The 21,180-nt window shown below is 36.8% G+C and overlaps 1 long non-coding RNA gene across 1 annotated transcript in view; it reads right to left on the bottom strand.

Moving 5' to 3' along the window:
- LOC141549636 (uncharacterized) overlaps positions 1 to 19,439 on the bottom strand; it is a 154,576-nt gene extending 135,137 nt beyond the window's left edge. The window contains exon 1 of the long non-coding RNA XR_012484405.1: positions 19,381 to 19,439. This is a non-coding gene — a long non-coding RNA (uncharacterized LOC141549636). The remainder of the gene's footprint in view (positions 1 to 19,380) is intronic.
- Between the last annotated feature and the right edge of the window lie 1,741 nt (positions 19,440 to 21,180).

Genomic DNA, 21,180 nt, shown 5'->3' with positions numbered 1-21,180 from the left:
TATTTGACCTCTAGACTAGATGACCTCCACAGTTCCTTCTTTTATGGTTTTATAAAGTTAAGTGATTGACAAAGAGACCAGTGTGGTGTAGCAGACAGAGAGGTGACCTTGAAATCAGAAATATCTGAGTTCAAGTTCTCCCCCCAACACTCTGATATAACCTGGCTGTGTGCCGATGTTAGGATTACAAGGTGAGAACTCAGGTTGTCTGGACAGTTCTCTGACAGGGAGTCTACTCTAGATCAGAGTTGAGATGGCAGACGACAGGACCTTTACATGACCTTGGGTAAATCACAGCCTTTCAAGGGCCAAGGCAATTCTCTAAATCTGTAAGTTACATAATGGTTGGTAGAGGAATTTTACTCACCAAATTTCCTTTTATCAATAAAACTAGGAACAAATAACATAAAAAGTATCTTACGTATGACCACAATGATATTAAGTGCTGGATACAAGATTTGAATCTGGATCTTTTTTGAAAACAATCCAAAGAATTTTTCCCACTGTATTACATAGGCTAGTGTCTTTCTTTGGAGTTCTTAGAGATCACAAAAATCCCAAACTAGGATAAAGTGAGCAAAAGAAGTTATTCAAAGGAAAAGAGTTAGTTACACCATAAAAGGCTTGAGGATCAGGGCAACTTCCCCCTGGTACAGCATGCATTTGGTGGATGAATGATTCAGAGCAAATCCATTAAACACCAGAAACTATTTCCTGATGCAATGATCCAATGAGGAAAGCTCAACTGATGGATGAGAAAAAGGAAAGTGGTTCAAAACAGGTACAGGGTCACTTATTAGAGAAAAGTTTGGTTGAGCTCCAAATATTTTTAACTGGGTATGGAAATATCCAAAGTACCACTCTGATGAGGGTATGCAACAAGAGAGGGACTTCTCTCAAGACAGAACCAAGGAAGTATTTGAAATTAAGGAACTTCCTATGATTGGGAGGTTTCTTTAAGACTCTCCATGTTTTGGAATTGAATCTGAAGAAGGGCTAGGCAATGCTTCTGCCAGAGGACCAGTGGGAGATCCCATATGAGGAAACCCTTTTTTTGCCTTCAGAGTGCCCAATCTAGTTAAATATGACTTGTGGATTCCAAAGACAAGAAAAGAAAGGGAAAGGAAGAAAAAATTAAAAGAGAGACCACAAAAACCAAATATATTTTTCTGTTACCTATAGCCTATGGGTCACCATCTCTCTTCAATAGACTCTAGCTCCAAGCTCAACCAGACCCAAGTTCAATTAATCAGGAGCTTAGGCCTACAAAGAACAATTCAGGCTTTTTCCTCAAAATCTTTAGCTCATTATAACCCCAAACCAGAGTTCTTGGGAAAATATCTTAAAGCTATTATATGGTTCATATTTGAGTTTCCCCAAAAGAGAATAACAGGATCCATGCTAAAGAAGTTAATAAAAGTACAAAGTATATGACTTATAGAATAATTATTTTCTCTACCACAAAATAAATACTTAAAACACAAAAGATTCACAAGCACAAGTGCTTAAAATATAAATTAAAAACCATTATCTAAATTATCTTCTTCTGAGAAGTAGTAAAGGCTCTGAGGAGACTCATGAGATTAATGAATAGATTTCACTTTATTCTGCACTATCAAAGCAACAACCCAAGGTCCAAACATTCTGAGTAGTCAGTAATACATGGTTCATCTTCCTGGAGGTAATCATCTTCTTTTCTAGAAAAGGTATAATTGCTGGGAGTACCTTTCATTGGGCAACCAGTATTCCATTTTAAAATTCTAAAACTATGAGTCTGAATGTAGATCAAAGCATACTTTCTTCACTTTTGTTTTAGCTTTTTATTTCTCATGGTTCTTACCTTTTGTTCTGATTCTTCTATCACAACATGACTGATGTGAAAATATGTTTAACATAATTGTACATGATAACCTAAAAAGTTTTTAAATTGTTTTTAACATGTAATGTGGGAAAATAGATTATATTAAGAAGAAGTAGTTATGGACTTGAGATATCCAGCCTTAGACTCACCTAGGGAAGACCATTGGATGAAGTTATTATAACTGCTACTAAGGAGTACAAGGGTAGATGAGACAATTATCTTTCCCTCCCTCAGTTGGAAAGTTTCAATTAACCTGTTCAATAGAGAAAATAGAGAGTAGAAATTGTTTCTAAATAAGTCTATGACTTTTCCTATTTAATAATCAGTTGTTTCCCATACATCCCCTAGTTATAAGTATCATGGGAAATATGAGGATCAACCATGTCTAGTTACACGACACATTAGCCCAGGGATCTTTGTCCCTAGAATGGAAAGGGGCCAGGAACAGATTTAGCTCCATGGGAAGTGCCAAAATCCAGCAGATCAGTGCCTTGATTATCCCTGTTGCATATCACTTTAAGATTTACAAAACATTTTCCTTAAAATTATCTCATAATTAATGTATTATGATTGTTATTTTACAAACTAATAAACTGAGTTAAATTGAATGATCACTCTAAAGTTATATAAATCATAAATATCAGAGCAAAGATTTGAATCCACATTTTCTATTAACAGTGTGACTTACCATTATGCTATGCTGCTTCTAGGAAGAAAAGATGAAAGGGAAAAGAAATAGATGAAGAAAAAAAAAAGATTGAGTGGTTTGTGATAAAGAATGGGAACATCCTAAGAATGACAACAATTTTAGATTACTCTCAATGCCCTGGGAATACCTACTGTTGCTATAGGGAACTATATGGGACGGACCTCACTGAGGAATAGAGGTAGTTTTTAAAAAGCCCAGTGGGCCAATAAGTTGGATTACCCTTATAAATAAAAGAGTTGTTGGTTGGTAGGGTTAGACAGGAGAAGGGATCATAGAATCATAGATCCAGAGCTGTAAGGGACCTAAGAAGCCATCTAATCCAACACCTTCACTATGTAGATGACACCTGTAATGGGGATAGACTGGTCAACATGGCATCAGTTCTTGAAGCAAGGGCAGACATTCCCTACTTAATTTTACTAATATGACCACCTGGAAGATTGGCGTGAGCCTGTTTCTAGTCATGGTGATTCAGATAAGTCATGGCACATGATGCCATGTGATGATGAAGTCTTGTGATTGGCTGGCAAAGTTGAAAGAACTAATTACAGACGGGTGGCTGAGCTAGAACTTGGGATATATACAAAAGGGGCAATCCACTGTTCTCTCTCTTCCTTTTGCTTTGAAGTACAAATGCAATTTTGAGCTTCATTCAGAGAGTTTTGTGTGAGAAGAATGGCTTCCCTATTTCCCACATTGTAGCTATATCTATGTACAAATGTCAGTTTCTGTCTCTGCATTTGTTCTTTCCTAATCTAAGGCAAACAAGTATTCTGTGATGGAAGTATCTAAGAGACATGGTGAGTTCAGGAGATCCAGAGGTCACATGAGCATAGGGAGCTGAATGGTAGCAATAGCAATGTCTAGCAGATGTGGTAGCAGAATGGTAGTGGCTGACAGCAGTGTAATTACTTTCAGAGGAAGTACTTGCAACTGATGTAGAAGGACAGGCACCAGAGGATAACAGCAGCTTCAGGGAGTGTAATATGTTATAACAGGGAAAAGTACCAAAACAGAACCTGAGAGTCTAGCTGAGCAGTCCTCCTAGAAGAGAGCTAAAGAGAAAGGAACTTTGAATGTAGGGCTAAGTTAATTATCCCTTTGCCATATGGGTACTATAATGATGTGCCTCACTATCATCGTTTTTTTTTTTTTAAGTTTATATGCACTCTTCTCATGAGATGTGTGTGTGTGTGTGTGTGTGTGTGTGTGTGTGTAAGAGAGATAGAGACAGACAGACCGATAGAGACAGAGAGAGAAAAAGAGAGACAGAGACAGAGACACAGAGAGACAGAGACAGACAGAGACAGAGAGAGGAGGGAGGGAGAAAGAAACAGAGAAAGAAAGAAAGAAAGTTTTGGGAGAAAATGCTTTGTACTAATTCTTTTTTCTATTCCACTCCGGCCTCTTCTAAAAGCTTATTGAGGTTCATAGCCAATTGACAAAGAGGAACCAACTGTACAAATGAGATTGGGGAAGAAAAATTATTTTAGGTGTCAAATCATCAGCAAAGATTTATGATACTAAGTTCCTAACATACTTTGAGATCCAATCCAGATGATTGACTGGCTCCCCTTAATCTCCCTTAAAACGAATGGTCTTACTCAATGGTTTGCAATCTATGTTCAGAGAAATCCTGGAAGGTCTAGAGTTATTCCTAGGAGGGACCTGAATTGTCACAGGTCACTGTTGCCAGCTATTTTAAATGTGTATATATACATCCAATATTTTATATATGTTATACACACATATGTATTTGGTTGGAATCTGGGATTTTTTTTTCTGATAAGGAAACTTCCTCTTCCAGATTAACAACTGTTTCTTAAGTATCCTAAAGCACTGACAGGTTAACCATATATATAACCAGAATGTGTCAGAGGCTAGATTTGAACACAGATTTTTCTTATGCTGAATCAGGCTTTTTATTGGCTGGACCAAGCTGCTGTTCAGTATTTGATTTGTCTTTCAGCATATATGTGTATAAAAATATATGTGTGTATATAAAATGTGATATGTGTATGGGAAGGGGTCAGAGAGTGAGAAAGAGGGAAAAAGAGAAGAAAGAAGAAGAAGAAGAAGAAGAAGAAGAAGAAGAAGAAGAAGAAGAAGAAGAAGAAGAAGAAGAAGAAGAAGAAGAAGAAGAAGAAGAAGAAGAAGAAGAAGAAGAAGAAGAAGAAGAAGAAGAAGAAGAAGAAGAAGAAGAAGAAAGAAAAGGAAGGAAGGAAGGAGGGAAGGAAGGAAGGAAGAAGGAAGGAAGGAAGGAAGGAAGGAAGGAAGGAAGGAAGGAAGGAAGGAAGGAAGGAAGGAAGGAGGGAGGAAGAGAGGAAGGAAGGAAGGAAGGAAGGAAGGAAGGAAGGAAGGAAGGAAGGAAGGAAGGAAGGAAGGGAGGGAGGGAGGGAGGGAGGAAGGAAGGGAGGGAGGGAGGGAGGGAGGGAGGGAGGGAGGGAGGAGGAAGGAAGGAAGGAAGAAGGAAGGAAGGAAGGAAGGAAGGAAGGAAGGGAGGGAGGGAGGGAGGGGAGGGAGGAAGGGAGGGAGGAAGGGAGGAAGGGAGGAAGGAAGAGAGGAAGGAAGGAAGAGAAGGAAGGAAGGAAGGAAGGAAGGAAGGAAGGAAGGAAGGAAGGAAGGAAGGAAGGAAGGAAGGGAAGGAAGGAAGGAAGGAAGGAAGGAAGGAAGGGAGGGAGGGGAGGGAGGGAGGGAGGAAGAGAGGAAGGAAGGAAGGAAGGAAGGAAGGAAGGAAGGAAGGAAGGAAGGAAGGAAGGAAGGAAGGTAGGGAGGGAGGGAGGGAGGGAGGGAGGAAGGAAGGAAGGAAGGAAGGAAGGGAAGGGGAGGGAGGGAGGGAGGGAGGAAGGAATGGAAGGATAGGAAGGAAGGAAGGAAGGAAGGAAGGAAGGAAGGAAGGAAGGAAGGAAGGAAGGAGGAAGGGAGGGAGGAGGAGGAAGGGAGCGGAGGAAGGGAGGAAGGAAGGAAGGAAGAGAGGAAGGAAAGAAGGAAGGAAGGGAGGAAGGAAGGAAGGAAGGAAGGAAGGAAGGAAGGGAGGAAGGAAGGGAGGAGGGAGGAAGAGAGGAAGGAAGGAAGGAAGGAAGGAAGGAAGGAAGGAAGAAAGAAAGAAAGAAAGAAAGAAAGAAAGAAAGAAAGAAAGAAAGAAAGAAGAAAGAAAGAAAGAAAGAAAGAAAGAAAGAAAGAAAGAAAGGAAGGAAGGAAGGAAGGAGGAAGGAGGAAGGGAAGGAAGGAAGGAGGAAGAAGGAAGGAAGGAAGGAAGGAAGGAAGGAAAGGAAGGAAAGGAAGAAGGAAGGAAGGAGGGAAGGAAGGAGGAAGAAAGGAAGAAAGAAAGGAAAGAAAGGAAAGAAAGAGTCCTTAGAAACAATGGGGGTCACCCACCAGTGGAAGCGCATAATGGGAGGGGCAACGGACTCTAACTGAAAATAGGCATTCAAGACTGGTATCTGCTAGTTATGTGACTAAACTGAGGCAACAGCAGAATTACTGTACCACCTGCCCCACCAGATTGTTTTAAAAACACCACTTGGTAAACTCCGAAGGACTACAGAGATATGAATTGTTATTTTCATCTCAAGAATCCTTTGAGGACATAGTCAGTATGTCCTGCCCAAAAGAGAAGCCCTCAAAATTCACCCAACCCGGGACTGTCACGGCGGGAGTTCCTCTTACCAGACAAGACTTTCCACCACCTGATTATCAGTTTAAAAATAAATAAATAACAGCCCGTGGTTGCTCTCGGCTTCTTAGCCCCACAGCTCCCCTCTGTGGCAAACATGAGCAATTGCGCCTTCTTGGAAAACAAAGCCGATTCGGAAGGAAAGCCAGAAACCAGGGCAGCATCTGAGTGGACTCGCCTCTCTCGGCATAGGGAGAATCTTCATCTGGACACCGACACAGTGAGACAAGGGGCACAATAGTCATCCGGCTTGTGGTCTGACCACACCCGAATCCAGAAATTCCTGGCCTGGGCTCTTAGGGGAAACTTCCAAGATGCGTCTTTTGTAGAAGAGCCTGAGTGGGTCCTTATCACCTTTTTCTTTGTTTCATGGCTCTTTTGGGCAGTCTAAGGGACCCCTCCTCAGAATCCATGCAGAGTTACAAAGGAAGTCAATTATATTCATACAAAGTCATTTAAAAAAATGTTAAATTCCCAGATTCCAGATTAAGAACCTCTTGTCTTATCCAATCCCCTTAATTTAACAGATGAGGAAACTTTTTTCCAGAGGGGAAAAGTGAGGTTCCTAAGGTTGCAGAGCTAATAAATAGGTCTTCTGTCAGTAAATGCTATGTACTGTTTCTTTAAGGTTTGATTAATGCTGAAATCTGAAGACATGTTAATTCACAATCTCAAAGGGTTTCATCGTATTTTAAACAAAATGAAATCTAATTTTTGTTTGTTTTAAGGAAAGAGAGGAAACAATCATAATCATATTACACCTACCTAAAATAATTAGTGTTGATAATCTGTCATTTTTATATTGCCCTGAGGTTTACAAAAGAAGTATTGTGGTTAATATTATTCTTATTTTATAGATGGGGAAAACAAGATCTGGAAATATTAAAATGATTTGCCAACAGTCACAAATATGTTGGTTTATAGGACCAGAATTCAAAATCAAGGCCCATATAATACCATACATCACTGTATTATATTAGATGGTCTTTAAGTTCATTTTTAGCTCTAAAATTTTATGATTCTATGAAATTAATTATGTATAAGTCCTATTCTAATGGCTCTTTGTGAAAGAAAGGTGACCCTGGATACTTAAGGTTATGTCAGCAAAGCAGAAGTTGTGATAAATCCTATTATGCTAGAAAGACGTCAAGTACTAGCCAATCACAAGTGAGGTATGCATTCCTACATCTTTACAGAGAGTCTTCACCTATAAACAAACCATTTGGTGATAATTCACAAAATAAGGAAAATTTCAAAATGGACATCACTCCTTTCACAACGATGATAATAGAAAGACAGAAGAGGGAAGAGAGGGGCTAAGAATCACAGAATTTTTAGGCTATGGAAATTAACTGTTAGTGTGAGATACTTGTCTAATGATAGGGAGCATACTGGAAGAACCAAACAATACTAATCTTTATATTCTTGCTATAAATGAAAAAAGAAATTTAAAGGAAATTGTAATTAGATGGAAAGTTGACTCATTAGTCTCCTCTTGGAGAAGAAAATAAAGAAGTTGGTAAAGTTAGTTCTCTCAGGAGTCCAAAAATAATGAATAGAATTTCATGAGATATTTGATCATTTTGCATTACAGTTGCTCATGCTCTATATTTGCAGAAAGTCTACCTTGAAGATTACCATGATCTAAGAGCCAATCTGTTGTACAGCATGAAGAAGTAGAAAAATTTTATGAGGAACTAAATCAGATCCTTTGAATTAAATTGACATATACAATACTTTAATATTGGTAACTGGTGAAAGGTAGACATAAAGAAGGACAATTAAAAATACAAAAAAATTCAAGATTAAGAAATGAGTGTTTTCTACAAAGACTTGCAGAATAATTAGAAACTTCACACCTTTCTTTAAGAAATCCTATAGGTATTGGGCATGATGAGCATCAAATAGTATCATGAAAATGGAAATTAAATACATTTTAATTGAACAAAAAGTGACTGATTACTACTATTAGACTCATTTATCAATGATTTCCTTACAAGAAGACTTTTGACTTCTGAATATCAATATCAATATTAAATAAGAAAAAAGATTAAAATTGTGATGATCTGACATGTAATAATGATAACTCCATTTAATGGAGTTTTAATTGGAATACAATAATGGCAAAAGGAAGAAGCAGGGGAAAGAAAAATTAAAAGAAAGCTTATCAAGAAACTGCTTAAGCCAAACAATTTAAGGATAAAGTTGAAAAGAGGATAAACAACAAAAATGGAAAATAACAGGATTTTTTCATGAATTATTTCCTACATCAATGAGAATGGAAACATTACATTTGTTTTCTAACATCCCTGTCCTTAATCTGATACATAAAGAAGTGACACTAAAGAAAATGCCCATACTATCACATCCACAAGTCATGCTATATGCCATAGTCTAATGAATTAAAGTGATGGATCACCCAAAGGGCCATGGAAAAACACAAAGAGTACTGAAGTGAACTGTGACATATTACCAGTGAAGAATTGTATAGGAGTGGCAGCATAAAGATTATCATCAGAGAGATTATGATTAGAAACTGCAGTCAGATGGTCATATTGTGAAGAAGGATGCACATGTCAAAAACTTTAAGGCAATCCTCAGAGCCCTGGTGGGAATATCTCTGGAGGATTTGGGGAAGAATGAGTTACACATGATCATGAGATGATAATAAATTGTGGTCATTGGAGAAACTATCCCATAGGTGAGATCACAGGGGAACTGAAGTATGAAGTGGAATTGATTCTCCACTGTGGATACAAAAAAGCGGAGATTCAGAAAGGTTAGGTAATTTGTCCAATGTGGATATGGTCACAACCTATATTGGAGGGGAAGGAGGAATCAAAATGAAAAGGAGCATAGATTGTGATTAGGCTGGTAAATCTCAAATAGAGTGAAGACTTCTACCCTAGAAGACTAAAATACTACTCCCATTATTCTACCTGCTTTTCATCTCAATCCCAAAGTTCTATTACTCTCTCTACTTCTTCCTCCTCCTGCACCTGTTGTGCAAAACCTGTTGTCTAATGGTTCTTGGACCCTGGAACATCTTCCCTCTGCTTAAGAAATGTTCTCCACAATATGGGATGAGGGATAAGCAAAATGGAAAAACAATGTAGTCAAAGTCTTGCTCTAGGTCCTTGGTGTGGTGTGATATATGGCTGCCTCTAGTCAGGCAAATCTTTTTGCTATCCTCTTGTTAGGATCAGAGCTAGAACTAACTTCAGACTACCAGTACACTCTACCTCCCTGAAAGAAGCCATCCCACATATATAGTCTCGTCCCTTACCCTGGTTGCCCAGCTCTACTAAGCTATTGTCCTATTCCCTTCCCAGGTTTCCACTTGGGAAAGAGGTAAAGGTTGAATAAACCCTTCTCACCGTCAGAGTGTCCCTATTGCCTGTCCTTTCAAATCACTAGAATAGCAATGAGGTTTACTGCACAAACTTTAGTTCTAGATCTTTTGAATTTTTTAACCTATGATCCTAAGAGCTATGAACCAGAAATATTTTCAACTGTAATAAAGTTGTTTGGTTTCAAGGGAGGGAAATGGGAGAGCATGTTTTTTTTTTTGTTTTTTTTTTTGTTTGTTTTTTTTTCCTTTTGAAGGGAAAGGTAGGAAATTCCCTAAGGTCATTCAATTAGGAAATGGCAGAGCTAGAGATCTTGGAGGGTTGTCACATGAAGAAGAGTTAGATTTGTTCTTTGTGGTACCAAAAGACATTAGTAGGAGCAATGACTGGGAGTTAAAGGCAAATTTCAAATTCTTATTGCTAAATTCATTTCTTTTATCTCCTTTGAAAGTTTCTGTTTTTCCATTAAAATTCTCCCATGGTGCCTCACCATAATATGGAGTTGGAAATATTTCAAAGAGCATTTAGTCCTACCTATACTCAAACCAGATCCACTCTAATACATACTAGACAAGTATTTATTGAATCCTTTATTTCACTCAAAATTATTCAAATGCCGTCTTTTCTGATTCTCCCTCCACCCTTTCAAATTAATTTGTATCTACTTATGTACATGTTGTCTCCCATGATAGAGGGGGCAGGGACTATTTCATTTCTGTCTTTGTAATCTCAATGCATAGATTTAATAACTACTGTTGTTGAATCTGTGATTTATTAGTCATCCAGATTTTGCTTAAAGAAGAGAGAAAGAGAGAGACACACACAGAGACACAGAGAGACAGAGAGAGAGACAGAGAGAAAGAGAGAGAGAGACAGACAGACAGACAGAAAGAGAGACAGAGGGAGAGACAGAGAGAGAATCTATTTCTTGAGGGAGGCCCATTCCATTACTGGATAGCATGGTCAGTCAAGGTCATCTCCAGTCCTCTATATGTTGCCACTGGATCCAGATGGCTCTGGATGGGAAAGTGAGGCAGGTGACCTTGCACAGCCCTCCATCACTTAAATCCAATTCACTTGCATGTCATGGCATCACCTCCTCGATGTCATGATCCTTTTTAAGAAAGAAGGACAAACAGCAGCAATAAAAGCAGCAAAATCAGGATGAAAGATGGTGCATAGAGGAGAGGACCTTAGGGTCTGAAATATCTGGATTCAAATCCTCCTCCTGATACTTACTGGCTATGAGATCTGCCTCCAGCTACTTAACTTCTTGGTGCCATGAGAGAACTCTTTTAGTCTGTAATCTGCAGATAAGTTATAGATCTTCAACTCTGGGCTACACAAATGACATGGAGTGCAATCAAAATAATTTATTGGAAAGTTTTATCTTTGATTTGAAATTTGTCTTTAACTCCCAGTCATTGCTCCTACTAATGTCTTTTGGTACCACAAAGAACAAATCTAACTTTTCTTCATGTGACAACCCTCCAAGATCTCTAGCTCTGCCATTTCCTAATTGAATGACCTTAGGGAATTTCCTACCTTTCCCTTCAAAGGAAAAAAATCAAAACAAAAACCATGCTCTCCCATTCCCCTCCCTTGAAACCAAACAACTTTATTACAGTTGAATATATTTCTGGTTCATAGCTCTTAGGATCATAGGTTAAAAAATTCAAAAGATCTAGAACTAAAGTTTGTGCAGTAAACCTCATTGCTATTCTAGTGAATGGTCCTTTTTTCAGAATAAAAATTTTAAATGCATAATATTAAATATATAGGAATAAAAAAGAATCCAGTTACCTTGAAATACAATTATCTAAATGTTTTAAATAAATTCATATGCCCTAGGTTAAGAATCCCTGCTTATTATCATTATATCTTGTACTTATATATTATAAAACATATACAAAAAATGGAATTTTTAGAAAATGAAATAAAGATGTATTAAATAATATTTCTTCATTCAGAGGATTATTTTTATTTCACATTGCCTTCCTGCCTTCCTTGGATTTCAGGATCTGAAATATTTGAGCTATTGTACTATTATCTTCCCCTTTTATAGGAGCATCTCCATTTATTTATTTTTATATTTATATTTATATTTATGTTTTGTATGCAAAACATATGCATGGGTAATTGTTCAACATCAACCCTTGCAAAAACTTATGTTTCAACTTTTCCTCTCCTTCCCTCCTCCTAGGAGAGAGCCCCTAGATGGCAGGTAGTCCCATACATGTTAAATATGTTAAAGTATATGTTAAAAAACAATATATGTATACATATTTATTCAGTTATCTTGTTGCACAAGAAAGATTGGATTCAGAAAGAAGGTAAAAAAAATCTGAGAAGAGAAAACAAAAATGCAAGCAAACAATAACAGAGAGAGTAGAAATATTATGTTGTGGTCCATACTCGTTTCCCAATATTCTTTCTCTGTTCATTACAGATCAATTGGAACTGATTTGAATCCTCTCATTGTTAAAGAGGGCCACGTCCATCAGAATTGATCCTCATATAGTATTGTTGTTGAAGTATATAATGATCTCCTGGTTCTGCTCATTTCACTTAGTATCACTTCATATATGTCTAAGAGCATCTCCATTTAGCAGCAGGTCTAAACTCCATCTAAATGATTCACAGCTTGTTGAAGAAGAGTGAATTTCTTACAAACTTCTAAGGAACATGGTTCTTTAAAGCATATAATCCATTTTTCCCTGTGGGCACTAGACAGCTGGAAGCAATAGAGGTCATTTCAAAGGATAGCACCACCTACACACCCAGGCCATTGCCATCTTTCATTTTTTAAAGTTTTATCTGTGGGCACTCTAGAGAAGCCTGACTAAGTAGACATCCATATTTAGCCAGAAATATTATGACAATGTGATCTTGGCAAGTCCCTTAACCCTGCTTGCCTCAGTTTTCTCAAATATAAAATGAGCTGGAGAAGGAAATGACAAACCATTCCAGTAGCTTTGCCAAGAAAACCCCAAATGACGTCACAAAGAAATGGACAGGACAGAAATGACTGAACAACAACAATTATGGCATTCAGTTCTTTAAGATCTTGGGATAGTGACTCATATAATCCACTTAGAAGCTTAAGATCTATTAAAAAGTTGAAGTTTTAGAATCCTCTCTTTTAAGTCTGCTAAACAAAAGTATGCAAATTTACTTGCAGAGCTAAGCAAGATACTAAAATGGTTCCCCTTCTCATTTTTTCACATTAATTTTTCAGCCTTTCTTATATATTTCTATCAATATGAATTAGAGACAATCTTTTTTAAAGGAATAATTTCCCCTTTCATTATCTTCTTTATTAGATTGTATAGCATTGTCCCCTGACATTGAGAGACTTTCATTACCTGGCCCCTTTCCAACTTTATTATACCTTCCTTCATATTCTCTTTGGTTTAACCAAACTACCTTCTTGCAGCCAATCAGTTAGTCAATCAATAGACAAGAATTTATTAAACATTTGCTAGTTCTTCACTAATAGCTTGGGAATTCAGAGAAGAGCACAACCTTAAGGAGCTCACCTTCTAATAGAGGAGACAGTATACAAATAACTTAAGATACAGTGTGAGTGGAAGATTGACAGAGAAGACAGTAGCGATGGGCAGAGGTGGTGGGCTAAGGAAAAGCTTCTTGCAGAAGGTGATAATGGAGACCAAAAAAAAAAAAAAAAAACAGAAACCCAAATGATAAAGAAAATTCAAGACCATGGAAAAAAAGTTGGATGTCATATGTTGTAAAGTATGGGCTAGCTCTCTGGAGGGCTTCAGGGTCAGCCAGAGTCAGGATAAATCAAAGTCCTTGGTCTTTAGTGGGAGAAGTGAAAGAGGCAGCCAAGCAGAATCCTGGATTCAGGGGTCAGGAGTCACCAAATTCTCTCCTCCTCATCCTGCTGCCAAGTGACTCTGGCCTTAGTCCTTCTGCCCTCCAATCCTTGCCTATGACTATCTTAACACCAAATATTCAGCAAGCACCAATGTTGAGAAGATCCATTTATAATAGAGTCATTATCTCACATCCAATGGGTAATTAGCCATAAGTGCTCAGCTGTCTCATTTAAGCATACCTTTCTGGAGTTTCAGCCCTCTACACTTAATGTCATATGAAAAGTAACAAGGGTCATTCCTCATACGTGTTACTCCATCCCTCATGTGCAGATTTTTATCACATCAAATTAGAGCTCTTTAGAAACATACTTTTGATCATATTTTAAAAGGTCACTTTCATGTCTATTCTTTTAAGGCTTTTTTGTTTCTGGTGTGTGTGTGTGTGTGTGTGTGTGTGTGTGTGTGTGTGTGTGTGTGCAGCGTGTTATGTGTGTGTGAATATGAGTTGTATTTTGTTGTTAAAAAGCTTTTTATGTTTTTACTGAAAGAATCATATGCTTTGTTTTGTTGTTTAAGTGATTATTTATGCTAATTGTTTTCCTAATGTTGAACAATTCTTAATTCCTAATATTAATCCAGCTTGGTCAAAATGAATTATTATCACTATATATTGATGTAATTTTTTTGCTAATAATTTTCAATACTGGTGAAATTGGTTTCTAGTTCTCTCTTTATGCTTTGTTTCTCTATTATTTGAGTATCAAGGCCATATTTATTTCTTAAAAGGAGTTGGGTAGAGTGCCCTCTTTGACTTTGAAAATAATTCTCATACCATAATTTTTAAATTTTAATTGATGTTTTAGTTTTTACATAATATTTATTTCTTACTGTAACCCTAATTTTACCCTTCCCTACTTAACAGGCCTTTGATGATAACAGAGGGGAGAGAAAGAGAAAGAAAGAAAGAAAGAAAGAAAGAAAGAAAGAAAGAAAGAAAGAAAGAAAGAAAGAAAGAAAGAAAGAAAGAAAGAAAGAAAGAAAGAAAGAAAGAAAGAAAGAAAGAAAGAAAGAAAGAAAGAAAGAAAGAAAGAAAGAAAGAAAGAAAGAAAGAAAGAAAGAAAGAAAGAAAGAAAGAAAGAAGGAGAAGGAAGGAAGGAAGGAAGGAAGGAAGGAAGGAAGGAAGGAAGGAAGGAAGGAAGGAAGGAAGGAAGGAAGGAAGGAAGGAAGGAAGGAAGGAAGGAAGGAAGGAAGGAAGGAAGGAGGAAAGGAGAGGAAAAGAAAGGAAAAGGAAAAGGAGAAGAAGAAGAAGGGAAGGAGGAAAGGAGAGAAGGAGAGGAAAGAAAGGGGAGTGATTCAGCAAAAACATCAACTAATATAGAACATATCTAATAGCATATGAGCCATTTCACATTCTCAGTACCCTACTTCTCCAACAAAAGAAAGCACATTTTCTTTTCTAATGTCTTATGCTAAACTTGAACATTATAATTTTAGTTTCATTATTAATTTCATTATTAGTTTCATTATTAATTTCAGTTTCATTTTGCTGATATTTTCATTTATATTACTGTAGTCGTGTTTATGCTAGCTTCCTAATTCTGATTCTATAATAGTCATCAATAAGCATTTAAGCACCTACTAAGTGTCAGCTGGGTTTTCATGGTTTTCTTGAAATTCTTTCTGATACTGTGACCAGGGGTTCTCAAACTACGACCCTTGGGCCAGATGCAGCCCGATTGAGGACGTTTATGAGCCTGCCCTGGTTATGGCAAATGGGCTGAGGGGCAGAGACAGAGTGTGAGGTTTTGTTTTTACTACATTCTAGCCCTCCCAAAGTCTGAGGGACAGTGAACTGGCCCCCTATTTAAAAAGTTTGAGGACCACTCACACTAATATTCATTACACACATATGAATCAATTTGTTTAGTCATTCTCCCAACAACAGGCAGCCACTTTATTTATAGTTCTTAGTTCTTAAAAATAGAATGTAATGAATATTTTGGTATATAATGAATCTTTCTTTTGTTTTTATTCTTTCTTGGGTATATGCTTAGAAATGAGATCTCTAGATCAGTGGTGTTCACATTTGTCAGGGTTTTTTTTGTTTGTTTGTTTGTTTTTTTAAGTAAATCCTGTGTGATCAGACCAATTTGTGCCTCTCACCAATGGTCTATTAGTATAGCTGTCTTACCACCAACCCCTTTTAACATTACTATTTCTAGGAAGTTTCGCCAGTCTGCTTGTATATGGAAAGCAGGATTGCATGACAGATAACATGTTTTTCCTCATCTCAACTTTCTGCCTTCTCTGGAATTCTTCAAGGATCATTAAAATCCTACCTTTTTCAAAAACCCTTTCCTTGGTCCTCCAGCTGCTAGTATCTGCCCTCTGAGATTAGCTCCCATTACACACACACACACACACACACACACACACACACACACACACACACACACATTTTCAACTATATAGAAACAAGATATAACTACATAGATATGCCAAAACTATCTACAAATATGTACACACACATGTTTGTATACATGTATGTATATATTCTTGTTTCTACCTAGTTATTGTAGGTTCTCTTCACCATTAGAATATTAGCTCCTGGAAATCAATGACTGCCTTTTACCTTTTTTTTTAATCTACAATGCTTAACTCAGTGCCTGGTACACAATAGACACTTAATAAATGCTTATTGACTGAATGCCACAAATACTTCTCTTTTATCTTTTAAAACTAATGATTAAGTTTGGATAATTTCCTATCTATGGAAATTTCTATTATAGCATTCTTTAATTTCCCCTTTAGGGGTGTGACTCCCCACCAATTCCTAGCATCTCAGTCCTTGTACTTCATGACTTTTATCCTATTCACTCACAGCTTCTTGTTGAGAGACATTAGAAGACATAATCCCTTCATCCGTTCACCTGTGGCCTTAGAGGAGGTGAATCTCTAACTTCACTCTATTATTTCCCTTTCTCCTTTCATTGGATTTCTCACTGTTATGCCACCCAAATGATGTATTGATTGGTTTATAAGGGAGTTACATGGTTTTGTCCATAGATCATTAAATTCTCCTTAAAGCTTTAGCCCTTTGATAGTTTTTGTTCTTTGACAATCTTTCTTATTTTTTAAAAATTTACTGCTTTGTTCAATTATTTTTAAACTGCTTATAAAAATGAAAGAATTTATTTCAGTTTCCAGGCATATTTCCAGTCTTTTTTAGATAATTGCACTTACCTAACACAGCAATTAAGAGGTGAAGTGGATAGAACAGTGGCCTTGGAATCAAGAAGGCTCATCTTCACGAGTTCAAATATGGCCTCAGATGCTCACTAGCTATATGACCCTAAACAAGTCACTTAATCTTTTTTGCCTCAATTTCTCATCCACAAAATAAGTTGGTGAAGAAAACAGCAAACCACTCCAATATCTTTGCCAAGAAAACTGCAAATGGGATGATAAAGAATATAACGACTGAAAAACAGCTTAACAACAAACCTTTCTTGTGTTTTTGTCATTTGAAATATTTGCAGTTTTTATATTTTCTTCATCTCTCTTCTTTCCAGGTCCTGTGTGTTCTACTATCATCTATATACAATTGATTCACAGATCTATATATCCAGCCTTACTTTCTCTCCTAAACTATAGTTATACATCACATCAGCCTTTTGTACATCTTGCCCAGAATATATCCCAAGAGTATCTTAAATTTTAACATGTCTCAATATGCCTAAAATAGAATCCATTATTTCCAACAAAACCCCATTCCTTCTTCCAAACTTCCCTATTACTATCAAGGATACTGCCATGCTCCCAGTCATCCAGATCAGAAGTCCCAGGGTCATCTTCAATAGCTCACATATCCAGTTTATCCTAAAATCTTGTCATTTCTACATTCACAATATCTCTCCTATAAAATCTACTTCTCTTTATTTACACAGCCACATGCTAGGTTGAGGTCTTTTCACCTTTCACTTAGGTTATCTATCACAATAGCTTTATCTCAGGTCTCTCTCAAATCTAATGAACTCTCCATTCAGCGGCCAAAGTGACTTTTTAAAAAAGCATAGGTTCCATCCCATTACCTACCCTACCGCACCCATTCATTTAATAAGCTCCACTGGGTCCCTATGGTCTCCAAGATCAAATATAAATTCCTTTATAAGCTATCTACTTCCCACCTTTCTAGTCTTTGTTACACTTTACTCCTCTTTATGCATTCTACAATCCAGCTATGCTAGCTTATTTGCATGACACCCCATCCCCTGTCCTTGTGCCTTTGCATTGATTGTCCCCCATATGGAATGTTACATCCCCTTACCTCTGCTACCTCTTGGATTCCCTGGTTTCCTTCAAATCTCAGTTTGAACCTGATATTCTGCAAAAGACCATTCCATGCCTCCTCAATGCAAATGTTATTCTTTCCCACATTACCTCCCATATACCATATATATATTTGGTATGAACATATGAACTTACTTTTTTATCTGTTTTCTCTCCCATTATATACCCCTTGAAGGCAAGGACCATTTTTGCCAGTGCTTAGCATATTTAATGATTGTTGACTGTCTGCCACAAATACCTGTCCCTTAGTAAATTTACTTATTTAAATTGACATATTATCCAGTTGCAGTTTCAGGTCCCTGGCTCTTTTAAAAATATTCCAAAACAAAATGAATGAGTTGTGAACATTAAAATACACATATATACATATATGTGTGCATATGTTATACACTATATACATATTGTATCTCTATCTGTAAATATATACATATATGTGTATATACACACATGAATATATAGAGAGAGAACCAGGCAAGGTACTTTTTATAGCTGTGCCTTAGGAGTAGACAAGGGATAGAGGCAATCACAAAGATATAAAACAAAACATTCGGTATATTCTGACATCATCATTCAACTTCTACTTCTCTTTTTTTAAAGTTTTTTTTTTTAATTTCAAAATATATGCATAGTTTTCAGTGTTCACCCCTGCAAAACCTTGTATTCCAAATTTTTTTCTCCTTCCTTTCCCCCCCCCATCCTACCCTCAGAGAGCAAACATGTGCAATTCTTTTATACATATTTCCACAATTAACGTGCTGCACAAGAAAAATCATAGCAAAAAGGGAAAAAAATGAAAAAAAAAATTACAGGCCAACAACAACAACAACAACAAAAATGAAAATACTATTATTGTGATTCTCAGTCCCAGGAGTCCTCTCTCTGAATGCAGATGTCTCTCTCCATCACAAGACCATTGGAACTGGCCTGAATCGCCTTCCTTTTCAAAGAGCCACTTCCAGAGGAAGATGTTGAGAGGAGTCTGATACTCCACCTTTGAGTCCTCCCATCAGAAGAAAAGGAAGCTGAGGGAGGTGGAGTCAATCAAGGCTTAAATTAGCACCATGTGGCAAGATTAGAAGTGGTGAGTTTATCCTAGGAGAGGTATCTTGTTCCTTGGAGTTGAAACCAGACGGAGCAGCAGGTGTAAAGTGAAGTGCCAATTCTCTTGACCTTTTATCAGTCCTTATTCTTGTTGCCTTCTCTGGATCCTTTGACGGTGTGGGTCATCCTCTTTTCCTTGATACTCATTTCTCTGTAAGCTCTTCTCTAACCTATCAGATTACTCCTCTGCCTCCTTTGTTAGATCCTCCCTCAGGTCATATCTGCTTACCATAAGTATCTCACAGTCTTCTTACCCTGGCCCCTCTTGCCTTCCCCTTCTATATTATTTCATTTGGTGATCTCATTAGCTCCCGTGGATTCAATTATCATCTCTCTAAATGAATATCAAATCTACTTAGCTAGTCCTAACTTCTCTCCTGATCTCCAGTCTTATCTCTTCAACCACTTAGTAGACAGTTACATAGACATCTTAAACTTATATCCAAAACTGAATTTATAATCTTTTCACTCAAACACTCCCCTTTTTGTACCTTTTTTATTACTGTTGATAGTACTACCATCTTCCCAGTCACTCAGGCTTTCAACCTAGGTGTCATGCTCAACTCTTCATAGTCTTTCACTTCCCATATGCAATTGGTTGCCAAGGCCAATTTTATCTTTGTGACATCCCTCACATATGTCCACTTCTCTCCTCTGACATTACCATCACTCTGCTACTGTCTCTAGACTCCACACCTTTGGACTATTACAACAGGTTGCTGGTGGGTCTGCCTGCCACAAGTTTCTTTCAACTCTAGTCTATCCTCCATTCAGCTATGATTTTCCAAAAGTACAGATCTGGCCATTTCTCTCACTCAATAAATTCCAGTAACTCACTATCATCTCTAGAATCAAATATAAAATCATCTGTTTGGCATCTAAAGTCCTTCATAAGCTACCTTCACCTCTTGCATTGTGCATTCTGCAATCCAGTGACATTGACCTCCTTGATACTACTCTAACACACTCCTATCTTCTAACTCTTAAGTATTTTCTATGGCTATCCCCATATTTGGAAATATTTCCCTCTTTATGTTCACCTGCTGAAAACAAAGTAGATATTCATTAATTAGGGGATATCCAAATTGTGGTATATGAAAATAGTGTAATATTACTGCATTGCAAAAAAAATAGATGTGAACAATTTAGAAAATTATGGAAAGATTTTCATGGACTGATGCAGAAAAAAGTAAGAAGGAGCATGAAAATAACATACACACAAAAACTACAACATAAACGCAAAGCACAAACAAACAAGAAAACTGAATATTGTGTAATCATCATGATGAAACTTTTCCCTAGAGAAGAAAGAAGAAAGTGAATCTTCTTTTTTTCCTCAGAGGTGTAGGATTCTGAAACATTGCATATGTGGTCAGATTTGTTAAGTATATTGTTTAATTTGTTGGTTCACTTTTTTGTTTCTTTTTTCTTCTTTTATTTCCTCCCCTGTCTTTTTTAAAATTATTATTAGGGTTGCTTCATTTGGTAAGGAATGAGGGATAAATATATTCAGAAATAAAAGTTATATTTTTAAAAGATGTAATGAAATTAATTTAAAGGGAATATTCCAACTTCTTCTAGTTCCTTATGACTGCAGAAAAAAATCTTAGGTTATTTCAATTTCCATTTCTTCATATTGGTAGATTTTTCTGCTAGTTACTCGCAAGATGTTATTGAAATTTTGAATTGTCGTCACGTACAATTCTTTTTTTCTTTTAGTTATCTATGGATTCAATTAATGCTTTGTTATCTTTATTTAAAAATCTTGTCAATGTTTCTTTATTATTTATTATCGTAAGGCATCCAGATCTTTTAATTTGTCATGTCCTTCTGAGATACCTATGATCTTTTAAATGCATTTATTCATTCTTATATGTTATAATCTATCTCTTCCTTTACTCCCCTGCACAGGAGAAAGGAGAAAGAGAAAACCCTCATCATAAACATGCATTGTTCAACAAACAAATTTCTACATTAATCATACCCCAAACTATGTCTTTATCTCCTTTTTAAAGTTCATTACCTTTCTAGCAAGAATGAATAGTAGACTTCACATTCATTTTCCTGTATTGGAGTTCTAAAATCTTTCAAAGTTGTTTTTCTCTTTCTTTGACGTACTTTCTTTGACAGTATAAATTGTCAGTATAAATTGTTCACTAGCTTTGTATCATATCATAGGTATCTTCTTAATTTTCTCTGAAACTACCCATTTTGTCATTTTGTGGCAAAATAATATTGTTACACTGATACAGGGTCATTTTTTTTTTTGGCCATTCCTTAATAGGAACTAG

This window comes from Sminthopsis crassicaudata, chromosome 1 (assembly GCF_048593235.1).
Source record: "Sminthopsis crassicaudata isolate SCR6 chromosome 1, ASM4859323v1, whole genome shotgun sequence".
NCBI classification, from domain to species: Eukaryota; Metazoa; Chordata; class Mammalia; order Dasyuromorphia; family Dasyuridae; genus Sminthopsis; species Sminthopsis crassicaudata.
This window is presented reverse-complemented; position numbering and strand designations above follow the sequence as displayed.